Source organism: Podarcis liolepis (assembly GCF_965112155.1).
Source record: "Podarcis liolepis genome assembly, chromosome: 9".
Taxonomy (NCBI): Eukaryota; Metazoa; Chordata; class Lepidosauria; order Squamata; family Lacertidae; genus Podarcis; species Podarcis liolepis.
Window position 1 is genome coordinate 29,634,022 of NC_139564.1, and position 26,417 is coordinate 29,660,438.

The 26,417-nt window shown below is 41.7% G+C and overlaps 1 long non-coding RNA gene across 1 annotated transcript in view; it reads left to right on the forward strand.

Moving 5' to 3' along the window:
* Window positions 1-26,417, forward strand: part of LOC310686565 — a 148,376-nt gene that overhangs the window by 35,776 nt on the left and 86,183 nt on the right. Inside the window, exon 2 of the long non-coding RNA XR_014515991.1 lies at window positions 13,717-13,794. This is a non-coding gene — a long non-coding RNA (uncharacterized lncRNA). The remainder of the gene's footprint in view (window positions 1-13,716; window positions 13,795-26,417) is intronic.

The window sequence follows — 26,417 nt, forward strand, 5'->3', positions numbered from 1 at the left end:
AGTGAGTGAATCATCCTGCAGAGGCTGACTGTACAAGCTGTCTAAACCACAACCTCCTGTGGTATCAAAACCACTATCTGACTTTTAGAAGACATATGAAGGCAGCCCTGTTTAGGGAAGTTTTTAATGTTTGAAGTTTTATTCTGTTTTTAGTCCTCTGCTGGGAGCCGCCCAGAGTGTCTGGGAAAACCCAGCCAGATGGGCGGGCTGTTGTTGTTGTTGTTGTTGTTGTTGTTGTTGTTATTATGCCATGCTGTAATGAACCAACTCCACTCCAATCAAGAAGGCTGAGCTTGTTTTGTTCCATGAGATCTAACAGGACATAAACAAAAGGGGGGGAAATGTCATAATCTTCTAGTCAAAGGAAATCTGCTGACCTCAGTGTGAGAATTCAGCTTTTAAAACTTAATTGGAGTTTCTTAATTTTGCCTGGATTTTCATGATAATTAAACAGAAATGCTACAGAGTGATGAAAGCACTTGCAATTGTGTAGAGTACTTTTAGGCAGATGTTGGCATTGATTGATAATAAGTTTGTTGATAATAAGTGGCAACAGTAGTAATCATTCCTATAGTGCAGGGTTGAGGAACTTTTCAGGACAAGGGATGCATTACTCAAGTGCAAAAGTATTGAGGACAAATTCCTGTAGTGGGTGGGATCAGATCCAAAAGTGGGTGGGACACACCAGACACACAAACACAATCACATCTACATGCAAAGAAAGCTGTTTCTCATGGAAACAAAGGCATATATTCAATCGTTCGTGACCCCACTCAAGTTTAACACATTTTCTTCATAGACTGTGAAGTCCTGACTGTGCAAAAGAATTTGGTAATCCCTGTAGAAGAACACAAATACCATGAATGCAGAGCTGTGCTCAAGCCCCACCTTGCAGTTCTTCAGAGCTTCAAACTTCAAAATGCAATTGCAACGCCAAAGTGCTGCATGCATGCAATGGGAAAACATCAACACTTTTTGAAGAAATACAAATCTAATACATCTCTGCTTAAGTGTTTTCTCCTCTGCTTTGATATTCTTGCAGAGAAAGGAGCTACAGCTGCACCCTTTTCACAATATCAAAACCTTTCCCCCTCTTAGCTTCTCGCTGCTAAACAGCTGATGTGTGCTGGTAGCAGGGGAGCAGAAAAACCCAGAGCTAACCATGTACCGCATATAGGGTTATGGGTTCTCCACCTCTCCTAAAGTGCTTTAAAAAACCCCAAAAACTTCCAAGGGTTTTAGAACCTGTATCTCATTTCCCCTCACAATGCCACTGCTGTTCCCATTTTGCAGGTGGAACACTGAGGCCAAAACTGTAATGTGTAATGCTCTGCTGTGGATTTACGAGTGGATCATACTGGGACAAAGGAAGTTGTCTTTTATCAGGTCAGACACTTTGTTCACTTAACCCAGTATTGACTCTGACTGGCAGTGCTTTTCCAGTCAGAAATCTTTCACACCGGATCCCTTTAACTGGAGATGTCAAGGAATGAATCAGGGACCTTCTGCACACAGAGCATATGCTCAGCCAATAAGATATGGTCCCTCTAGCAAGTAACCAGTCCAGTGAGGGAAGGTTGGGGAGGACATGAAGTGGAATTAATAAGAGAAGAAAGCTGTGGTTTGAATTAAGGGGTAGATTGTTAGCACTTATCTCACCTCTCTCATGGTGCCAGTCCAGCCCGAGGACCCACATGACGGAGTCTTTGATGGTTTTGCTTCAGAAAAGCCCATAAACACAGGTTGGTAGAACCTGAGCAAGACTGGACTAGTTAGGAAAGGAAAATTACCTCATATGGCTTGAGAGTGCTGCCTCCAGCTTAAATAGGAATTGTCTCGCACAACAAGAAGATTGCTCCTGGATTCCTCTACCTATCCACATAGCAAAGGGAGGCTACTAAAACATTAACAATGGAAATTTATTTACGGTTATTTACAAGGATTCTCACAGAACTGTTGTTTTGCTGTTGTTGCAACTTCTTGGCCCATCTCGCCAACTGCCTCCTTTTCAACCAACTGCCACCCAGGCATTGATTATGAGATGGGATCTTGGCATTTAAACCTGCCAATAAGGGTCATGTTTCCGTTTTCTGAACTTTGGGAGCCTTCACTGCTCAGGTTTGCCTGTTCAGCATAGTTCGCTCATATGTTTTAAAAATATTATGAAACGCTTATACAGTGGAACCTTGGTTTTCGAACGTAATCCATTCCCGAAGACTGTTTGACTTCTGAAAGGTCTGAAAACTGAAAGCGGAAGCCTTAATAGGGAAACTCAAAACAGAAGCCCCGTAGCACGTTCTGTTTCTGAAAATCAAAGTTACTTCCCATTTTTGTGTGTTCAGAAGCCAAAACATACGACAACAGAGGCGTTCGGGAACTGAGGTTCCACTGTATTATAAATTGTATGCCCCAACACGGGTGTATTGTATCACCTCAGTCAGACCTTAGTGCCTTATTGACAGCGCTTGATGTGAAATTTTTTGCTACTGAGCAGATAAGCCATCTTGTTCTAAGGTGTGGAAAAAACTTCAAAGTCAATGTTTTTCAAATTCTAATAACTATGCACATTAAAGAAAGGCAGTAGACTGATGACTACCTGCATCACCATTGATGACATGATCTCATTTGCTATTCAAAAACAATTTCCTGTATAATTATATGGACACAGCCCATGTGTTACAAGAACGGGTATCTATGTTCGTCTAGTGTATTATTAAGTGAGCTTACTTTTGCCTCATGATCTGTGTGAGAGCATAGCCAATGAGAAAGTGTTTCCTGCAAAGTCTTCCCACTTCATTGCGAAGGGGTAGGGAGCGTCCCTTGCACAAATCCTTGCTCAGGAGACATTCTCTTTGAATTGTGACTTTGGTCAAGAGTCGTATGAAACTTAGAACTGCTGTTGACAACTGAACACTTTATTATATGGGAAAATATCCTCTTAGGAATGCAAAGTCAATGATTTCCTCTGTGAAGAATTTCTTCTGCACATCAACACACCAGCATTTGATGCTTAATCCTTTAATATGATTTTTCTACACCCATTTCAACGTCTTTAAACTGACATTTTTTAAAGGGATGAAACAGCTTGCTGGTCAAAACATTGGAGGTATGTTTAAAGGTGGAAGGCGTCACTGCAATCTTTTCATATTATAATTACTAAACTCTTTTGTTGGACCTTTTATGTAATTCTTGTTCTTGATGCACTTAAAAACTTAGTAGATCCCTTACTACAGATAAAATATTTGGGTTCCTTCCCAAAGCCAATTGAACCTATTTATCAGCTTGTGTTACAGCAGCATTGACTTTGCCCTGTTCCACAAGAAAATCTTCCTGTCAGAAACAATTTCAAGTTTTTGCTGTAATATGGATTCATAACACTCATAATCTCTGTGAGATAAAAGGCAGGAAAGGACCTTGGTCTTCTATAGTAGCGTTCTTCAACTTTGAAGTCTCTCCATGGTTAAGGGTGATCAGAGTTATAGCCCAACAACCTCTGGGAACCCAAGGTTGGAAAACACTGCTCTATAGCTTCTTTTGCCAACCTGGTGCCCTTTGGCATGCTGGATTGAACTGATGAGAATTCAAGTCCATAAGAACTGGAGAGTACCAGGTTAGTGAAGACTGCTACAGCGTAATGCAAATGCCTTGTGTGTGACTCGCTCAGGACGACAAATAGAAATGAGGCCGGGGAGAGGCTGGCACTGCAGCATAAAGGCTGCTGGACACGCCCCCCCCATGGCACCTGGTTGGGCGGCCACGGGGGGGGGGGGGCGTGAGTGCCAGCCAGGTGAGCTGGAGGCAGGGGGCAACGCCCCCTGCTAGGAGCGGTGTTCGGGCTCCCGCCCACAACCACTCCCTTCTCTTTCAGGGAGGAGAGTCTTTGGAAAACACTGCTCTATAGCTTCTTTTGCCAACCTGGTGCCCTTTGGCATGCTGGCTTGAACTGATGAGAATTCAAGTCCATAAGAACTGGAGAGTACCAGGTTAGTGAAGACTGCTACAGCGTAATGCAAATGCCTTGTGCGGCATGGCTGCTAATGTAAACACTGGGTCAATAGAAGAGGCAAAGCAGCACCAATGGCAATATTAGCACCAGTACTGGAAGGTGGAAATGGTGGTGGTAAGTCTGGCCTCCAGAACGATGCCAAATGTTGCAACAACTTCTTGCAGAAGGGCTCAAGTCCAGTCATAAATAATTCAAAGAGGGAGAACAGAACCACACAACTGAGCTATTTAGCCACCTGTTTATGTGGGTAATGCTAGCACTGAATCATGTTCATTCTAGGGTATGATAAATGCACTTCTAATCTTTGCAATTCAGCAGGTTTAGATGCAGCTGCAGTAGGTAGGAAGTAATCCTACAGGCTCGGGGATGTGGGAATGAAAGGGTTATCTTTCATCTAGGTGCGAAAGCACACCCTACATTAGCCGGGAGGCACAAAGATAATAATAGCATGGGAGGATGGCAGCCTGCACTCTGGAACGGTTTATGAGGAGGAAGTCCGCAATTACATATTTCTGGGCAAACATTAACCAAGACTGAAGCACAGTTTTGTAGGAAAACAACTGACTGGAACGACCAGTAATATAGTTGTTGAGCAGACTGAAAACATTCATGTGGCGTGAAAAGCAAAGTTGAGAATGCTTTGAGAGACAAAACAAAAGGCCTGATAACATTTACCAGACTTGTAGATTTTTTCTGCTGAAATATACTTCTCTCTCCTGCTCGTAGTTATTGCAGGTAACTCAGGATAATTTAATGAAATGAATGAATCAAACTAAAGCAATACATCAGTTGGTTGCCATGAATGCAGATTTGCCTTAAAGAGCTGCCTTCAAACAATGAGTTCACTTTGTCAAAAAGAAAATAAAACCACCACGATCATCTCCTACATGCTAGATTTACCCTAAGATAGTTGGGTGGTGCCTTGAAAGCCTCCTTTTGGCAACTCCTGGAGCCAAGCTGGTGCCAAATGTATTGCTCTGCTTTCCTTTGGACCACATCAGCAAGGCGCTGAGAGGGATTTGCATTCCAGGCATCCCAGGGCCTCCATACACACTGCCCAGGCTTGCACCTTGGGAAGGTCACTTTGGTGCTGCTAACATAGCGGTTTGACTTCAACCCCACAGGTGCACTCCATCATCTCTTGAGACATACGGATGCCAACAACAGCTCTAGCAAGCTCTGTGTACCAAACTCTGAATTTAAGTACTTTGCTGGACTATAATGTTCCAAAAGGCCAATCCAACAGCCATATAATGCAATAGAATTGTGGAGTATCAGCGGTGTGGGAAAGTGAAATGTTGTTCAGTTTATATGATAACTCCAAAATGGATCAGGGCAAGGATGAGATCTGGCTCTGAATAAACAGACTTGCAGAGCCTCAAGGGTCATCTGCAAGAGTCTTTAAACCAGATGATATGCATTGCCTTCTATGCCTTCCAATGACAAAGTTGCAGGTAATATCTTCTCAGCAATGACCTCCTAAATTAGTACAAAAAGAATGAAATGGTTGGGCAGCTCCTTTACGACAGAAGCCATCAATTTTAACATAAGCCAGTGTCAGCTATAATCTTGCCTTTCTATGCTATGTGTGTGCATTCAGTGCTGGAAGGAATAATTATTTACGGCTGCTGTGACTAAAGCACGAACAGCCACCTGCCAGATTTAGTAAGGCTCACACAAGGCTATGACATTAGAATGGGCAAAATGGGCTGGCCATAGAAACTGAAAAGGTCACCTGTTAAGGAACATGGATCTGGAGCTTATTAAGTTGGGAACAACTCCCATCAGCCTTGACCATTGGCCATGCTGGCTAAGGCTTCAGGGACCCTTGACAGTTCTGACTACTCAGGTAATTAATTTAATCAGGTGGGTCTTTTGAATGGAATTGGTCCATCAAGTTTGTTACCGCTTGAGTTCCTGAAGCAGAAAACCCAATAAACCTCTCAGTCCTGAAAATAGTCAGGACAAATTCCTGGGTTCAGAAAACTAGTTTCTGGAAAACACAGGATTCTTTTATTTAAGTGTATGGCTTTTGTACCTGTTTCCAGTCGGTAAGTCTTGGAGTTGTAGTAAAAAGTAAAAAAGACGAAGAAGCTTGACCTGTAAGCTTGACGTCTCAGGAATGTAGAAGCAGTTGTAAAACATGGATTGTCAGTGGGGGATGGAGAAGAGAAATGTTGTGGGCTTCGCAACTGAAGCAATACACATGGCTGTCTAAATGGGGGCCGTCCTAGGCCCATTAAGTCTAGAGTCTAAAATTACGCCGCTGCACCACTAAATAGAAAAAAAGTCATATTGATGAGTGGTTGTGGTTGTGCCATCTGGTTTCCTCTTCTACAAATTCATCAGCATCTCTACCCAAACATCTTTTGCTCTATCTGAATATGGGGGGGAAAGATGTGATTGTGTCTAATTGTTAACAAATGTGGACTGTTCCCTGAGTCTTCCATCTGAGTTTAATTCTGACAGAAGGCTACACAGAGGTATAATTACCTCAAGACAGATCGACCATTTAAGCACATATGACACAGCATAGCTTTAATTAGAGTAAATTGGCAACGTTTTTATTGCTGGTAGTTTGGAGGGGCTGTCAGATGCATATGCATATTATTTCCTGAGAAACTTACAATTGTGATAAAATCAGATAGACCACTCATATTTGTATGCAGATAGTGAGGCTGTGATATTTATGAATTTTAGACTGCCTAATATTCTACTTGTTTGAGAGACCGTATGGTGTAGTGGTTAGTGTGCTGGACTAGTACCTAGGAGACCAGGGTACAAATTCCCACTCAGCTATGAAGCTCATTGAGTGACTATGGGCCAGTCACTGTCTCTTTGCCTAATTTACCTCACAGGGTTGCTGAGAGAATAAAACAGGGAGAAAATGAGAGGGAAAACCATGTATGCCACCTTAAGTTCTGTGGAGGAAAGGCAGGATATAAATAAGTTTGTTTGCTATCACTTTGTTATATTTTATGTATGTAACCACTCTGGGATCATTTTTTTAGTGATAAAGGTTGGGATACAAATGAAATAAATAGATAAAAATAACTGGGTGCTACTAAAGAACTGGGATGCGGGTAGTGCTGTTTTCTAAACCACATAGCCTAGGGCTTGCCGATCGGAAGGTCGGCGGTTCGAATCCCCACAACAGGGTGAGCTCCCGTTTTTCGATCCCAGCTCCTGCCCACCTAGCAGTTCGAGCAAGCAGATAAATAGGTACCGCTCCGGCGGGAAGGTAAACGGCGTTTCCGTGTGCTGCTCTGGTTCGCCAGAAGTGACTTAGTCATGCTGGCCACATGACCCAGAAGCTGCCTGCGGACAAACACTCGCTCCCTCAGCCTATAGAGTGAGATGAGCGCACAACCCCAGAGTCATCCGTGACTGGACCTAATGGTCAGGGGTATCCTTACCTTTACTAAAGAACCACTGACTGAGGATCTATGGGTTTAGGCTTCCATTTCTTTCTTCCCAGCCCCATGTCCTGTGTCAGGAGTAGGCGAACTTCAGGATTGGGGGCCAAATGAGGTTGCCTGTATGGTAGTATACACAGTACCTTGCAACCAAAGTCTGAAAAAAATTACAGTGCAATCTTATACATAACTTCTCTGAAGTAAGGATAAGTGGGTGGGTATAGGATTATAGCTGTAACCATCTGAGCTCAGTGGAATTTATGTCTGAGTAAACTTGCTTAAAATTGCTGTGCATTCTTCTTCTTTTGCACTGATTTTAGTTCCCTTCAGTTTTTGCATCTAGAAAATAGAAGTTTGCATGGCAAGTAATGAAGGGAACTAAATGATTGCACCGTAGGTCTTATGCATTGACTTTTAAATTTATGAAGGCTTATTTTGTACAGTATCTTGACAGTGTGAATTGTGTGTGTGTGTGCGTGTGCCACATATTCACAAAAGCAACAATTTCCTTTTAGAGGTCAGGGAACAAGGCTGTACTGCGTGATTAGCAGAGTACATGTTTCTTATCAAAGGCTTTGCAGTTCAGTTAATGAAGCCTGCAGCGCAGTCAGCAAAACAGTTTGCTGGACTAGCAGTATTTTGTAAAACTCAACTACCCAATGGTATTGAGCTGAGTTATTGCAATTAGTAGCAGGATCTATTAAGTCCGCCTCAAAATCTCTTAATTATATGGCTGACTCATCAAAATGCAGCTCATCTCACATCTTTTTATTTTAAAATACTGAATGAGCGGAGGCTGATTTCAATATCAAGTGACTTCTATGCTGGTTTACGTCCATTGATTTCAGTTAAGTATACTTTGGAACAGTATGTTCCCATGGGGCCCTAAGATGTTGTGTGGTTAACAGAAATTGTGTTCTGTCTATGGGGTTGATAAAAATACAAAGTGAGACTATGAAGGAGTAGTGGTCAGTTTTTAAAAGGAGAGCTACTGGGCCTGACCAAAAGTCATGCTGGATATATGTAAAATATATTGCAGTGGGCTGTGATGGAGGAGGATGTTAGGTCAACCCTGCCCAGCTATCCTTAATAGTTTTATTCTGTTTTTGTATTTTAGCAAGTTGTTAAGTGAGTTTCCATATAGTAATAAATCATAGGCAGCTGGTGTGTTCCAGTGGATTCAAACCAGAAAAATCCCCGGAAAACCTACTTTTTCATTCATCCTTTGGCACAAACCCTAGTTCTCATGACATACTGTAACTCAGCATGTAACAAAGCCGAGGGAGCCGGCGTACAGCTTCCGGGTCATGTGACCAGAATGACTAAGCCGCTTCTGGCAAACCAGAGCAGTGCACGGAAACACCGTTTACCTTCCCACCAGAGTGGTACCTATTTATCTACTTGCACTTGTACGTGCTTTCGAACTGCTAGGTTGGCAGGAGCAGGGACCGAGCAATGGGAGCTCACCCCGTTGCAGGGATTCGAACCGCCGACCTTCTGATTGGCAAGCCCTAGGCTCTGTGGTTTAACCCACAGTGCCACCCGCATCCCAACTTTGATATGAGTAATGGCTAATTTCATAATGCCACTATAAGAATGAAAGAGAGTGTAATATACTGTACTTGCAAATTGTTTCCCTCATGCGAAAGCGAGGACCCTAAATTGCAGCAAAAGTAGATGTTACTCAAGAGATGTTGGTAAGCCTCTTCTTTGAATGGCCAAAGGATTTCCTCTCCTCAGCATAGGAACTCTTGGCTTCCCAAGCTGCCCTCACAACAGGTAGACCTTGCACAGGAATGACTTCATCGCCAACTGAAATGCAATCACAGCAACTTTTTGCTCTTAATGGACATATAAAGAAAATACTGCATTCACTTCAAGCTGTGCACATGCTGTAAGAAGGCAACGTAATTATTTGTGCTGGAATTGTACCCTAGTTATTTACTTTGCACTGCTAATGTGTTTCCTATCCTTTACAAATTTGTTCTGGGAGTTGAAATGATCAGCAGTCTATGGGCAAGATTGTGCTGCCTCTTAAACCACTGTGAATTGATTAGCTTTCAGTGAAGCTATTCTGGATAGATACCAGACAACTGGCTAAAGCATTTGGCCCTGCACCAATGCTGTCCATGAAAAAGCTATGAGCAGGTAAAAGACAAACTGCAGTGTGCTCAGAACCAATGTAATATGCAACAGGCCTGACTTTTTGTTTGAAATGACACTTCTCCTCATATCCCTGTGAAGTCATTTGCAATGGATTAGATTTCATTCTTTCACTTGCAAGGAGGAAGCATATACTGTATTTATGACATTGGCTCAGACATACAGGATTCAGAGCAGCGATCTATTGCTACATGTCAAATGCAGAGGCCTCAGGAAGAGTTTTGAAGCTTGGAAGGTTTTTTCTTTCAAAGGAAGAGAGAGTTCTCAAATCCTTTGTTTTATATACTTTCCCCAGCTCTGTGTTAGCAGAGTTTAGTATGTGCCACAACTTGATAGTGAGCATCTAATCCCAAAATAAACTATGAACTTTTAAGAGATTTTACCTTTCCTTTTAATTAAAGTGCAATTTTACAATACTGTTCCAGAGTTGCAGCTCTTTTGATTGTGGGTGAAGGGGAAGGACGCATCAGGAGGCATCTTCCAGAATGGAGGGAATGTTTGGTTTTGCAATTTCCTGACTTAGAAAGAGAAATGTTTTAGAAGAATGAAATGAAATTAACAATTCCTTGGAAAATACTATTTCCCCAGCTGAGCAGCTGTGGTCTTAAAATGATATATTATTAATGTTTATAGTATAACAACAACAAAACCAACCAACCATGAATTAATTCACTGGTACAGGTAAAAGTTACAACATAAGGCCGTTACAACAGAATAAAGGGTCCCTTAAAGAAAGATTGAAGGGTGGGTCATTATACCAAGACTTTGAAACAGAAAGAAGGGGTTCAGGGTCACAAATATTTCCAGAAAAAAAATCATATCTAGGAAAGATAAAGTTCCTTTCAAGCTGTTTATTCAAATAAATGATAAAAGTCCACCAAACAGCGTGAACGTCTTCCAGCTCTGCATCTCCCCAAAGAACTTTGAGGTACTGACTGAGTTTTTCAGAAGGGCTTTGTGAAGAGCTTTCTAAACTGCCAGGGGTGATAGTCCTTGATCAGCCACCAATCAGGCAGCAAGAGCGTTACAAGAGGTTTCAGAAAAATAGATGGATTATTCCCTTTAAACCAGTTAAAAGGCATGGGGCAGAACTGGGTTGAATCACAGCTCTGACGATGGTGCCAATTTCTGAGATGTTCAGAAATTTGAAGGTTCCTCCAAAAGGACTGGACCACAGGCCATGGCCAGAAGTAACTTTTATGCCCGATAAAAGAGCACATAAAACACAGAAAGCATCAAGTAAGGAAATGTTGGGGAAACGGAATCAAGTGCTATCTGAATGCAGCCAGAGATTCACTCAACATACATCAACGGGGAAACACATAAAACCATTAAAAGATATCCTTCCAAGAATCCTCTTCATAAAAAAACTTTAAAATGAGCATGTCAATGGAAAAGAAGCAAGTGTGCCAATGGGAGCTTTTCTCAGGATGCAAATAGCAGCTGTGGGGGCCCTTTGATGTGGATTAGGACTGTGGTGGTGGGGAAACATTAAGTTCTTCCTGTCTTGGTCCCAAACCAGCTTTTTTATTTTATTTTTAAAAACCAAACAAACCCAAGCAATTATGAATTGAACATTTGCCATCGTGTCTGTTTTGGCCCCTTCATAAAACAGATATGTGGAGGTTCTCTGAATAAAGTTGTCTGTCCTCCCAAATGTTTTGGGGGAGGATGTTGAAGCTGATGACTTCCCTAGTGATTGGACATTTCTTCTTACTAGAATGCTAAGAACATAAGAAGAGCCTGCTGGATCAGGCCGGCAGCCCTTCTATAACCCAGCATCCTGTTCACACAGTAGCTAAACAGATCCTTGTGGGAAACTTGCAGGCAGAGCCTGAGCACAAGACCATTCTCTCCTCCTGAAGCCTCTAGGAACTGGTATTCAGAAGCATCCTTGCCTCCAACTATGAAGGCAGAACATAGTCATCATCACCACCCCCATCCATAGTTGCATTAGAGCCATATGCATTATTTCAATGCAAGAAGAGAACATATGTATCTCAATGGGTAAAATGCACTTTTTCCTAAGATAAAACTGGATATCTGGGAAGTGGAAGTCACATGTGATTCTCCTCTTATTCCATCTTTTGAATATCTATAAAGTATTCCAGAGACTTCCAGGACTCTTTCATCTTCTGTGGTTCAGTTGTTGAGCCTTTCCATATCAACAGTTCTCATTGCTAGTTCTTAAATTGACATCAGTACTACATTTCGCTCCAGTTCCATTAGTCCATAATGCCATCCAGTTAAAAAACCTTCCAGATCTTCGTCCATATTGATGATACAGCATCTCAGCTTTGTATCATCAGCAAATTTCATAAAAACAATATGTTTTGTTTGCAAAGGCCATTGATGTAAAGCATGGAGCCATAAGAAATGCCAATACTTCATTTTCTCCAATATGAAAATTTCCATGTCAGCACTGATAACCTGTAGTAATGCAAATGATATAATAAAGGAAGCGGATTGTTTTCCAGGTGGAATATTTTGGCACGGAGCCATTCATGACAATGAGAATGTGCCTCTTAATCTCAGGGTTGTTTGAGCCCCACGTTGGGCAAAAGATTCCTTCATTGCAAGGCGTTGGACTAGTTGACCCTCGTGGTCCTTTCCAACTCTACTATTCCATGATTCAAAAACATCTTGTCTATTTCTCTTGTGCCCAGAAAAAGAAGAAAATTTGGGGAGCTGTCTGATCCTGACAGATTGCAATTTTAGAAAGCTAGTTGTTCTTGTTGTTGTTTTGAAAGCTGTGTATCTAATTTTGTTATCCTTGATCATAAGAAGCAGCCATTATTGGACAATAACGAGCCAAAGTGTATTAATGACTCTACAAAAAAAAAAAAAAAAAAAAAAAAAAGGAAGAGAGAATGTCAATATATGGCCAACTCTGCTTCTAAAATCAATGAGAGAGTTCTGTTGTCCTTTGACTCTTCTCTGCTTCGAGTTCTGTGATTCTTTTAAATCTTTGGTTTCCCTAAAGTGTATTGAGAAGGCTCTGGCTGTTTCCCTCTGTGGCGGATGAGGATGATGAGCCTGGTAATGTTTGTGTGCCCCTGTCTAGGCCTTGGAGTTGTTTACAACCCCCTCCCCCACTTTAGAAAGGCCTTGAAAACAGCTGTCTCCTGGGCAATGAAATGCAGAGCATGACAGACTCAGAAAGACAAAGGAGCCTTTTACAGTTAAATGTGACAAAGGAAGTAAAAATGTTTTGTGGGAAAGCGGGATTGGAAGGAGATTTTGCATGCAGACAGGCACTGAAATTCACATCAATTTCAAAAACACATTTGCTAAATGCCCCCCCCCCATCCTGTGCACAAAGCTAAAGAGCAAGACTGCACAGCAAACACTGAAGCTTTGCAATGTCACTGGAACCTGAGTGGAATTGCTAACTGATTTTCTCTCTCTTTCTCTGCATTCACACTGTATCACAAGTCTGAAGCCAGACCTTGTTTTCCTGAGGACAAAAAAGAGATCCCTTTGTTGCTGTTTTCCCCTTAGTGTCATCTCTTGCAGTTGCCATGGTAGCCAGCAAGTATCCTTTCAGCACAAGTTATTGGGTCTCCGGAAGGAAGTGCTCCATTGCTGGGCCGGGTCTGCTGTTTTTATAGAACCTGTTACATAATGCATTCTATTAAAGTTTCCTCTTGCTGTTTTATTGTGCGAAGGGGAAATTAAATTTGATGGCTCCTAAAAAGTTTGATAGAGGATGCCAGGTGATTATTATATATTATATACACAGTTCTTTGTGTCAATTGCACACAGCAACAATATTTCTGTATGGTGTTCAAGATGGACAAATATACATTAGAGCCATTGGCAATATTTACCTGCGTGCCTATCAGAAGAGGAAATTGAATTCTAAGCGGGGCAAGTTCAAACACTGTAAAAATGCACAGTGCTATATCCATCTGGAGAACCAGAGCAGCTTGCAACCCTAGCAATTTCAAAGAGAAGGTACATGTGTTCACAATGGTTTTCTGTTTTCCCGGGTCCAGGGAATTTTCTAACAGCACTCCATGGGAATATAAAGCACTTCTTACAGCTCAAGGACAAAAATAAATAAATGATCCTATAACCATGGCTTTCCCCAGCCCCACAGCAATCTCCATCTCTTTTGGTATTTTCTAGGCAGCTGTACATCTTCTTGCACAGTGCCAGCCATGCACCAGAGAAAGACAGAAAAAAGGACGAGAAGCTGCTTTCAAGGTATGCTTATTTATTTGATTTATATCCCACCTTCCCTCCCAAGGAGCCCAAGATCCCATACATGCCTTTCAAATAAGCATATCAGTCCAGTCTTTTACCTTCTTGAATTATGGTGAATAAATGGCATTTGCTTCTGCATAGTCAGGCAAGGAATAATCATCAGCTTGATTGATTAGTGTCATTGCTTATCGTAACACACACACACACACACACACACACACACACAAACACACATGACTGGGAATAATCTAGCTAGTTTATAGAGGAAATTAGACTTTGCGGAAGGCAAGTAAGCGAGCTAGATAGCTCCTCTGCATTGGTTCCACTCAAGCTTCTAAATAAAAAGAACGTAGCTCCATTGCAACTAAGGGCCTGTTCAGAACAAAGATACTTCTGATGGCGTATGGTACAGTGGTTATGTGCCCAAGCATCTAGCCAGGTCACAATTCCTTTCCCATGAGTTCCACATCATCAGCTTACACAAAGCGGATTGACTGGGAGTGCCACAAAGGAGTTGAATACTGCAGTGTGCATGAGACAGTGGTGGTGAGTAGGTGGATTTATGAAGAAATAACCTCTTCTGTGTATGCTTAATATAGCCACTCAATCTACATTCTCAGCATTTGGCAGTGCCGTAGCATGGGAGGGGGCCACAGGAGCGGTTGCCCCAGGCACAAAATTATTAGGGATGCAAAATTTCAGCACCCAGTGCTGCCTCAATACAGCTGTGCATTTCCGTCACTGAGCTCTGGAAGTGACCTCTTCAGACAATGGAAAAACTTTTCTTTTCTTATCTCTGCAGCTGTGATCTCCTAGGTGACATGGGTGCTGTTAAGCATTGAGTACTCATGCATACTTCGTCCATTTTCCTCCCTTCTCCTTTTACGTGGCCTCGGGCACTGGCAACCCACACTATGCCACTGAGCCTCTTGGGCTTGCCAATCAGAAGGTCAACAATTCAAATCCCAGCGACGGGGTGAGCTCCTGTTGTTCGGTCCCAGCTCCTGCCAACCTAGCGGTTCAAAAGCATGCCAGTGCAAGTAGATAAATAGGTACCACCGCAGCAGGAAGGTAAACAGCTTTTCCGTGTGCTCTGGTTTCCATCACGGTGTTTCATTGTGCCAGAAGCGGTTTAGTCATGCTGGCCACATGACCCGGAAAGCTGTCTGTGGACAAACATCTGCTCCGTCTGCCTGAAAGCAAGATGTACGCCACAACCGCATAGTTGCCTTTGACTGGACTTAACCATCCAGGGGTCCTTTATCTTTGACCTTACCTAAAAGCCAAATGAAGCTACTACTAAGTGATAGTGTCAGAATGTAATGTGTCAGGATGCAATCAGAATATGGCTGTTAGTGAGACTACAATCAACCTCATGATAGTGCTTGGTGGTAGTGTTGGGGTTGCCTGATATTTTGTGTGTGCTTTATTTGGGTTTTTTTATTGTAGTTATTCTGCCTGTTGTTTGGTGGGGGCTTGTGAGCATCACCAGTTTTTTCTTTTGTGAAATGGGTGTTTTGTGGTGCTCATAACTGTTTCTTAGATTTCCCAGTGCGCTTCCAGAGTCAAAAAGTTTGGGGACCCCTGCTCTAACTTATCCAGGGTGGAACTGTAGAGAGAGGGGATAAAATTGTGTTCATTAAATAGACCTTTTATTGTGGCAGAGATTCCACCCAAATTTGTTGTAGTTGGCCATCAGCCATGTACAATGAACAGTGCAAGTGGTTTCTTGTAGGAACCTGGGAGACTCTATATAGTCACAGAAGCTGTGCAACTGCATGGAGTTGCATGCAGAAGTAATTGAGATCATAGTTAATAGTTAATACGGATGTAGTGCTTTACATATTTTTGCAAGAGAAAGATGTGAGCAAAATACAAAAGGAATGCGAGTAAAATCCAAATACAAACTGATCACCTTCTCATTTGAAAGCACTGATACCCTAAAATCCCATTTGCTTCTAAGGAGCAATGGAAAGGAAAGCATGAAACTTCCAAACAGAGAGAGCTAGAATTATCCTTGACTTTGTCCTGTCAAATGTTAAGTCAAACAGGAATCAGGGAGGGTTTCTTTTCTTATTTTTGGCAAGCATTTCCCTTGCTTCCTATGGTGTGGAAATGGGCAATAAATAGCAGGGTATCTTATGGCATCATTCCAGGCCTCCCGGCTACCGGTGTTGGCAAGGAAATGGCTCTCCTTTTCTTCCTCCTTGTTTTTAGAGTGTTGCGTTTTCCTGAGGTGGAGGGAAGGTCTGTCATTATCAGGGAGAGAGTCAAACCACAGCGGCTGGCTTCTGCTGAACTCCTGTTGCCCTGCCAAACGGGAGGAAGCCATAACCATATTATTCACACCACTCGTGGTTTTTCTCTGAAAGTGAGACTTCCTTTAAATTACAGCACATGCACTCACATGCACACATGTGCACAAAATGCAAAATTGTGGTCTTCCTCATAAAAGCAGTTGTTTGTTTTTTTTTTTAAAAAAGAGAGGCCAATGCTTTCAAAACATCTTCAAATCTTCCACATGACTAGAAATGCTGTCTTGCAATTCAGTTTGGAACAGTAACAGTATTGCTCTTGAAATGCATACTGAAAGCAGAAGTCCCCAAGGACAAGAGGCAAAAAACTTTCCTCTGTTTATCATCCCATAAAAGTGATCCTCCTGCAGCTGTATTCTGGGCTTTCTTCAACAACAGGCTTCCTCTTGCTTCCACAGAGCTGAAAATCTCTGTAAAATTAGCTTGCTTTCCTTCTCAATATTTGGTGCAAACCCTTTGGAGTCGCATCAAACCCACACTTCTTTGGCATAGACTTCTTCCCCTTCCATCCCCCAGTATATCTTGGATCTCAAAAACTAGAATTATGTTCATATGTCAGGTGTGGGTATCTGGTATTTTTGAGGGTGGAACAAAAAACCATAGATTGTACATGTGGCTGAGGCCTTGATGTGAACATTTAGCAGAAACTGGTATGTGATATGATTTGAGCTCTGTGAAAACTCTACAAGACTTGTGGTAGTTTTCTGTTTCCCTATGCTTATTTCCTCAGGCAAATGAATGGTCCAGAGCACATTTTTGTATTATGTTAAAATCCTAATGCAATACACCCAGGGATTCTGCCTTCCTCCTCAGCAGCAAGCTGCAGGAATCATATGCGAGCAGGAGCTGTCTTTGCCATTCATGGTATTGTAGTGGAAGTCTCTGCCATTGTGCACCCTTGTGCAAATTAATTGAAACAAACAATGTAGTTTATTGTTCAAAACTCACATATACGTACATTAGTAACAGATATGACCTCCGCTATTTTTAAGCAGCACTGGACGCAGTTTGGCGTAGAGTCTACTAGTTTCTAACAGTCACTGTTGATTTTGGATCCCTGTACCACACATGAATCAGCGCCTGAATGAGCTTTTCCATAGCAAGGAGGTGACTTTTGCGTATACAGTGGTACCTCGGGTTAAGTACTTAATTCGTTCCGGAGGTCCGTTCTTAAGCTGAAACTGTTCTTAACCTGAAGCACCACTTTAGCTAATGGGGCCTCCTGCTGCTGCCGCGCCACCAGAGCATGATTTCTGTTCTTATCCTGAAGCAAAGTTCTTAAACTGAAGCACTATTTCTGGGTTAGCGGATTCTGTAACCTGAAGCGTATGTAACCTGAAGCGTATGAAATCTGAGGTACCACTGTGGCCCACAAATTCTCAATGGGATTTACATCCGGGGAATTCCCTGGCCAATCAAGTACCTGTCTTTGCTCCTTTGTCATGAATTTCTTCACCACTTTTGAGGTGTGACAGGTGGCTAGGTCCTGCTGCAATATCACAGTACTGTCAGGATAGCTCTTTTCCAGCTCTGGAATAATTCTCTTTCGTAGAACCTCAATATATTGTGGCGAGCGCATAATTCCTTCTATTGGCTGAAGGCTTCCGACACCATAATGATCAATTGGCTTTTCGTGTTTGTTTTGAGTACAGGATTACAAGTAAGACAGAAAACATGCTTTGTTTCAATTAATTTGCACAAGGGTGTACCTCCTGCTTTTCCATCGTCACTAACCACACATCTCCACACACTTGTGATAATCTCACTTCTGTGGATCCACTAGTTAGAAGTGGATTTTCCTAGCTTGGGTACAAACTCCACCATGTACTTCCTGGCTTATGTTCTGGGTGGAGCTGATAGATTGACACCCTTTCACCCAATCACAGAATTGTAGAGTTGGAAGGGACCCCAAGCCCTGAAAGAGAAATTAGAACCAGCCCTGAAAAAAGAATGGATTCAAAACAGAAGAAGAAATCACCAAACCTTACCTTTAAAATGCTTAGTCCATCACGACTGGGGGAGCTCAGTTGGTACAGCATGAGACTCTCAGGGTTGTGAGTTTGACTCCCACATTGGGCCAAAGGATTCTTGCATTGTGGGGGGTTGGACTAGATGATCCTTGAAGTCACTTCTGACTCCATGACCATAAGGCCAGAGCTCACCCAGAAATTTGGGTTTTTATTGATAAAGCAAACTGCAGAATGAGTTGCTGAATTTACCTCAGAGGAAAGGGAGCTATGATACCACAATCAGCTTCAGTATTTTGGGGAGTGGGATGGGGGAGCATTAGAAGCTGACAAGGGAGGGATTCAGAATGTGTACACACTAACTTGCTTGCAGTGAAAAAAATGCTATTTTCCTCAGTCCAGGGTTCTCTTCTCTCATTCTCAACATGAGAGGAGGAAGAGAGTATTCTGGGCAGAGTAGAGACCAGCAGGAACCCTCTTAACAATTTGAAGGAAGTGGAACTGCACACCTATAGAGGAAAATAAAAACCGGGGTGGTGCTTGAAGGGAGATTTCTAAGTGAACAAAAGGGGAAGGCAATTATTTGTGATTTTATAAATAGAAAGACATCTGACTCTGGATTTTCAGTGTTAATTGGAAGGTCTTGAAAAAACTGAAGGCTGCCACTAAGTGAAAGGGGTTGTCCTGATACATTGGGATACAGAGGACTTAACTTTTCCCCACATCCAACAGCACCTTAGCTGAAGGCCAGGATACTTACCTTTCACTATCAATAGAGGGTGGTGACTGGTCCTGCAAACAGACCTTGTTCTGGCTTGCCAACTCCTGACAGTTAGTTGTTACAGACAAGATGTATACCTGAGAGACAAGTCGAAGGTATGTGAGCGAAACCAAGGGGAACTGGTGCTCTCAGGTGACCCAGGATTGCATGCTACTTTGTCATTGGACAACTTATGGACAGTCCAGCTGCTCCCCATATGAACGGATAAAAACATTGAGGATGCCAAGTGGCTTATTGTGGCCATGATGTCACTATGCATATATAGTATCATTATTTCAATTATTTCAGTTAATTATTGTAGAATTGGAAAACAGATTACGTAGCTGCTCCAGACCCTTACTATCCTAAACCACAATATCTGTTTTCAGTTCAGACATATAAAGTATCAACACTGCACATTATATTTGTTCAAAACAATGCACTATTAATGTTCCCATGTTTGAAAGCATACTTACTGGGGCTTTATTCTTCCTCTCAAATCCTTCCTCTCCCTTGTTAAGCACATATTTCTAAAACTGAAGGTAGACTGAGGTCTGTTTGTGCAAAATTCTGCCTTAATAAAAAGAATGAAAAACATCATCATAAACTTTTGATGTACTAGCCAAAGACCATGACCTCATCAAAGAACATCAACGTCTACATGAACTACATGTATATCTTGATGGGTTTTGGTATGTTTTACTGTTAATTTTAATGGTTTTTTTACGTTTTAAATTGTTAACTGTTTCTTATTGACAATTTTCGTATTTATTGTAAACTGCTTATAAGTTTTACTGCTATGAAACGGTACATGAATTTTGGTAAAAGAAGCCAACAAATATACAAAGCAAGTTTAAAATGAGTTATTCACAAAGCTCCTGAAAAAGAACAGCCCAGAAGAATGATGACTAAGTGGTGGCAACCCTAATGTCACACGATATTCAGGATAAAAGGGAACAGAGTAGAGACATACACCAGATCATAAAAGAATGCAGTTTTGCTTTGACATGGTGACAAAGAGAGACATGAACTGCCCCCTATATTTAAATTTAAATATGGTAAGGAAGTGAACCCTATTAAAAAAGATTAGTCAAACATCAAGGCTTCCTTCCTTCCTCCAACTCTGTTGCCCTGATCCCACAAGAGAGATTGATGAATGAAAGTAGCTTTCGGTGTACTTTGTCTACACCGATGTACAGATCTCTGTCTTCATTGCAATACTCATCTACTGAATTGACTGGATGAATGTTTGGATAACAATGTTAACCATGTCTAGAACTATCCACATGGCTGATGAGGTTGAAGCTATTTCTCCATTTGACTCCTGCCTGTAGTCTAGACTCTTACTTGAGGTCAGTGGCTGCAGCTAAGTAATTCAAAAACACCCTTTGACTTGGGACTTAATGGTCTTATGGGATATCCCTGTCTTTAGATTGTACCTCGATGTGTTAAGTCTGCTTTGCTGCGTTGGGGGCCTTCCTGCTCATTGTATTGGACATCGATCCCAAAGTCCCGGCCTGATGGTATCACCATTTGTGTCACTAACTTGCAGACTTGCCAGGAGCCATTGCTTCTAGACAGTATATGTCTTTGTTTTTCTGTTAAACCAAATACTTGTTTGCTACAAACCTTTGCAATGTTGCCTCTGCTACAGTTATTTCTTCACCAACCTGGTGGAAAGCTTCTGCAGCTTTAGTTCTGAATTTAATAGGCCTACATATTGTTCAGAAAGTCACTGACAGACTCTCCAAGTGTCCCTATTTCCCAGGGATGTCCCTGATTTAGAGAAGCCATCCTGGTTTCTGATTTGATCCCAGAATGTCCCACTTTTCCTTAGGACCATCCCTGTTTTCATTAGAGAAATGTTGGAGGAGGGCAATCTGAAGGCAATCCTGTATAGGGAAGGTTTTCTTAAATGTTTAATTACATTTTTATATACAGTGGTACCTCGGGTTACATATGCTTCAGGTTACAGACTCCGCTAACCCAGAAATATTACCTCGGCTTAAGAACTTTGCTTCAGGATGAGAACAGAAATCGCACGGTGGTGGTGCAGCGGCAGCAGCGGGAGGCCCCATTAGTTAAAGTGGTGCTTCAGGTTAAGAACAGTTTCAGGTTAAGAATGGACCTCCGGAATGAATTAAGTTCTTAACCCGAGGTACCACTGTACAGTATGTTGGAAGATGCCCAGAGTGGCTGGGGCAACCCAGTAAGATGGGTGGGATATTATGTAAAATTATCATTATGGAATGGGACGTCCCTATTTTCATCAGAGAAATGTTGGAAGGTATGCACTAATGAGTGCTGACTTGCCCCCTCAGTTCTTTCTACCTAAAGCAAAGTACACTCTCTGCTTTTAAGGCTGAGGGTATAAAAGTGCCTTCAGCTTGTTAGGATGGTTTGTTTTAATTAGTGTCTTTCATTAAACTAATACTTTTTGTTCTTCAAATCCCTCTAATTTCATGTACACATCTTCTCTCATAACAGAGTTTGCTGCTGTAAGATTATATCGGTGAATTAAAACTGCTATCTCTTGGCACTTACCAACAATGAGCCCCATTATATTCTAGGTATACATTTCACATAAAGTGCCCTGCTCTTTAGACTGTGTTAAGGAAAGGTTTAATAGTCTCAGGTACTTAATTATCATCCTAATCCCTTGTATAATAGTCTTTCTGAGTGTGTAAATTGCTTGTTATAACAAAGTATGCACTGTACATACTGAAATATTTCTATCAAAGGCCTATTTATGACAGTAGGTTGCTTGATTTATAATCAGATTGTCTCAAATGCCTTGAAAGGTGGAAAATCCTTATTTAATTTTTGAGAGGCTCATAATGGACTAAGGTATGGCATTTCCTGAGCTGTAAAGCACATTTAATGCAAGTCCACTGGGTGTACATAATCAGTCCTATTATACAAGAGACCTTCGCTGAATGTATGTTATCTAGATCATGGGTGCTGAAGCAGATGCACTCTTGCTAAATCATGTTTCTCAACAGACATGGCTGTGTGTAAATATTAGGTAGCCTTGGATACCATTATATCTGATCTTTCTGAGAACTATGACAATCCGCTGGTAGTAATTACCTGGCCTTTTTCAAGAGGACATAGGGAAGAAAATACAATGGAAGTATGATCACACAGAAATCCAGGGCCATCTTTAAATGCAAATTGTGACCCTCAGTCCCTAGACCTGCTCACTATGTGGTATCTGTGAAATGGTGCAATAGTGCTTGTGAAAATTTATGTCAGCACCCATGAAAAGTTTGCACTCCTACTAAGGACTATTTTGCTAGAAAAAGAGGTGCCAGAACTCACCATGAATGACTCCCTTGTTTTCTTAAAATGGAAGTGGTGCCTACCTGAGAGGTGCTGGAACTGAGTTCCAATGAGTTCCACTGGGAAAAAAATCCCTGTCTTTGAAATAAGTAGGAAGGGAATTTCTCCTTCCCATATGTGTAATCATCATCATCATCATCATCATCAACTTAGGTTCATAATATACAGCTAATATGATAACACAGCAGTCCCTGCCTGGCCCATTAGGAAGTCTGTTGGGGCCTAATCCTGAATTAAGCCTAAAATGCTTTCAGATTTTAACTTTATTTAAGCGGTGGAAGCATACTTATGTACAGGTGTTTCTCATGATGGATTGGCTATGGCTTTGGGTTGATCTATTTCTGCTTGAGGGAATACACGAGCTGGTGGAACCAGATGGCAACCAAATGTGATAGCTGGCTGGTGCAATCATATTGTTGCCATCTGTCCGGAAGGACCCAGTTTCAACATACTTTAGGCCCTGTAGCAGGAACACATCAACGGAAAATCTTGAGCTACAGTCAAGAGCTACTTGAACCCCCACCCCCCACAACAAAATTGGCACGGGGTCTTCCTGCTTAATTCCTGTTTTGCAGAAAATCCCTGTGTTACAAGGCACAAATGACCTCATGTCCCCTCCTCCCACTTCCTGCAATTGAAGTGACAGCAGCGGAAGGTGGAGACATGTCTTATGTATCATGGTACATGGCGAAGGATTTGCACTGTGATTGTTTGAAGCCCTGCCATCTGCCTTTAATTTTGCAAGGCCTGCCAATCTCATTAGATTTCATGCTCTGAATGTTTGCACTTGCACAAAAGCTGTCCAAACAAAGCTAAATCTTTGTCACCAGTATCTATTCGTGGCATTGACTGAGAACATATGAAACAGATCGGTGCTAGGCTTGAGTGAAGTACAAGAATCAACCACTGCAAAATAATAACAATAACATTTTGGCTAAACTAGGGATAATGGTGCATGTTAGGGTGTTAGACAAAAACCAGAGTTTGCATGTATTTGCATATTAACATGTATTTGTTTGGGTTAGTGCTTAAGAGTATCAGACAAGGACTAGGTTCACAAAACATCAACTTCGCTATAGAACTTATTGAGTGTCCACAGGCCAGTTACTATTTAGTAGGCTAACCTATCTCACAGTGTTATTGCAAGGATAAAATGGTGTTTACACGAGAGAGAGAACCATATACACCACCTTGAATTATTTGGGAAAAGAGAAGAGTGCCACAAATAAATACTTTAATTGTGTGTATGGCTTTCCTCTTAGTAATTTTAGAGGGGCCTCATTCAGGAATTTCATATTAGTCTTTCAGAAAACTAGAAAAGTTGTTACAAGGGTGTGAGGGTTCTGTGAGGGGAACAAGGGTCTTAGCATACTTAAGAAACTGCTCCCAGGATTCTCTGGGGGAAGCCATGACTATTTAAAGTGGTATCATAGTGCTTTGAATGTGCGTGGTGTGAAAGTAGTCTATGTTCAGAATGCGAAATACACCATGAAACCTAATGTGAAGCAAAACTTCCAGGATGCACTTGGCTGTTCTGTGCACCCCCAATGCTGTTGTTTCCCTACCCGTCCATATATTTTAAACACATTTTTATTTCTGCTTCAGTAATATGGATTCACTCCTAGCTCTTCAAGAGCAGCCTCAGGTTTCTTCACCTTCTCGCCATGCTGTTGTTTGCATTCCCTTCAACTTGCAGTGACTCACTTTGAACCGTCTAGTTCACCCAGAAAGATAATTGCCTATTTCCACTTTAGTGCCCCAGTCCTCCTCCCCCTTTCTCTTGATTTAAAATGACCTGTCAGTTACTGTTTATCTGATGTTCCAAACATCCTGGCCCACTTTCTTTCCTCTGTGCTTCATTCGATTTTCTTTCTGGGTTCTGCAAGATGTTTCAGTTGTCATTTTTTTCCTGTTTCTCCTGTCATGAGCATTTTGATGTCAGCTCCAGCAAGCTGTCTGCTTGGTTTCGTTTATAGGTGTTTTGGTGCTGAATTAGTACTTTCTAGAAAGTCCAGTGTAGTATGCCATCATTAAGTGACAACATATGAGGTGCCAGCCCTTTGGCAGACTGTAAATGACCGGCTGGAAGATTTAGATGAATGAGGTGAAGTCAAGGAAAACTTAACATTTTAGTTACTCATTAAGTGATAGGTGAAGAAAATGCAAGTACTATTTTTAAGGCCTGGGTAGCGTAAACCAAAATGCTGGGTCGTTTTGTGTGTGCTTCAACTAGTGTTTTAGATATTTGTTGCAACATCTAACAAGTAAAATGTAAAATGAGAGCCAGTGTTGTGGTGTAACGGTTAGACCAGGACCTGGGAGGTCAGTCTTCAGCTATGAAGTTTTCACTTCAGTCAATTGCTATCTCTCAGTATAGCCTACCTTTCATGGTTGTTGTGAGGAAGAAATGGGTAGAAGAAACATGTTTATGCCACCTTGAGATCCTGTGGCACAAGGGAAACTTGGTATTCTAATTTCCATCTGTACACATATATCTTAAACGGATTTCCATCCATCAAGATATATGTGTAATTTGCTGATACACAGTAAAGTTCTATATACCCATGGACATGGGTATAATAAGGTCATATCAGCTGGGCATTTGACACTGTGAGCGAGGGCTGAGACTTGCAGCCAGTAAAAGGTGTGGTGGGATTTCTTGGGCTGTTGGTGGTGAAAGGCTTGGGAGCACCATCACAATCATAAACCTACAGCACAGTCAAAATTATACACTTTTCAGCAGTCTACATCAGTGTGGTGCCCACCAGAAGTTTTGGAGTACAATTCCCATCAACTTGCATAGAAAGATGCAAGGGAAGACGTATGGATATACATGTTAGATCCAAAAATATGTGGAAGGGAATATATAGCACACACACAGTGGGGTAGCAAAAAAGGTCCCTGAATACCATTTCTGAACACATTACATTTTACCTGTTGGATGCCATATCAACAGTTTATTTCATGGTTAGTGAAAATTACTCTTTAAAAAAACCCCACACAAACTTTTTATCCCACCCTTCCTCTCATTGAGTTCATTTTCCCTTTATGTTAAAGATAGCTAGGTGGACTGAAAGAGACAACATTAAATAATAACATCTAGATAGAACATAGAAATCTATACAGTGGTATCTTGGTGTATGAACAGTCCTGTTTACGAACTATTCGGTTTACGAACTCCGCAGAACCGAAAGTAGTGTTCTGGTTTGTGAACTTTAACTCCATTTACGAATGGAAGCCAAATGGTGGAAGGGCACCGGTGGCGGGAGGCCTCATTAGGGAAAACATGCCTCGGTTTAAGAACGGTTTTGGTTTAAGAACGGACTTCCGGAACGGATTAAGTTCATAAAACGAGGTACCACTGTATGTATATTTGTACATGCCCATTTATTTGTGTCGCTTTCTGTGTGTCCAGCTATGCTTAAAATAATATGGGGGATGCTGAGATATAGCTGGGATAAAACCAACTTAGCCTGGAATAAAAGGCAGAGCAACATTCCAAAGTCCAGAGAATGGTGGAAAGCAGCAGAAAATTGTACAAATGTGTTGCGGTTGCCTGCATACCTACATATTGCATACCTGCAATGCACAAGCTTTCAAAGCTGCGGCAAAGGGATCCATGTCAAGGTTACACAAATGGTTCTACTTACATCCCCCCATTAGGATGTTTGCAATTGTCTTTCATTTGGCAGGCCTGTGTGCACCTGGTTTAATAATAAGACAGTGCTAGGCAAAAGTCTATATAACAGGGTGCACTTAGGGCTGAGATATAGTAAGTGGCTTGCTTCAAAATCAAGCTGTCTTCTGGCAGGAAAAGATTAGGGAGGGTGGAAAGAACAAAAGTTTTAGGGAACACAAGAAAGGCAAGCCTCTGCCTGCTAATTTTCTCCTACAGCATATTTGAAGGTGGTTTAATAGTTTAACCCCCAAATGATAGATGGTCTTTAATGCTGCCCTGAGTTAGTATTTATAGCCTTGTCCTTTCAACAGCACCACCAGGAATTTAATAAACGATTTGCACAGATTTCTCAGGTTTCTTTAGTTTCCCATTGAAACCAAGCCAGGTTGCCCAAGCCACAACATTTAGATATGGATCCAAAGATCCCTATAAGACTATGACTTTAGAAAAAAATAAATCTGAGGTTTTGGTCTGAACTTTTTTAAAAAAATCTGCACACACAGTTTAGAAGCAGATGTAAATGTCCCCAAGTTCATTTATAATCCTTGTTTTTTAGCTCA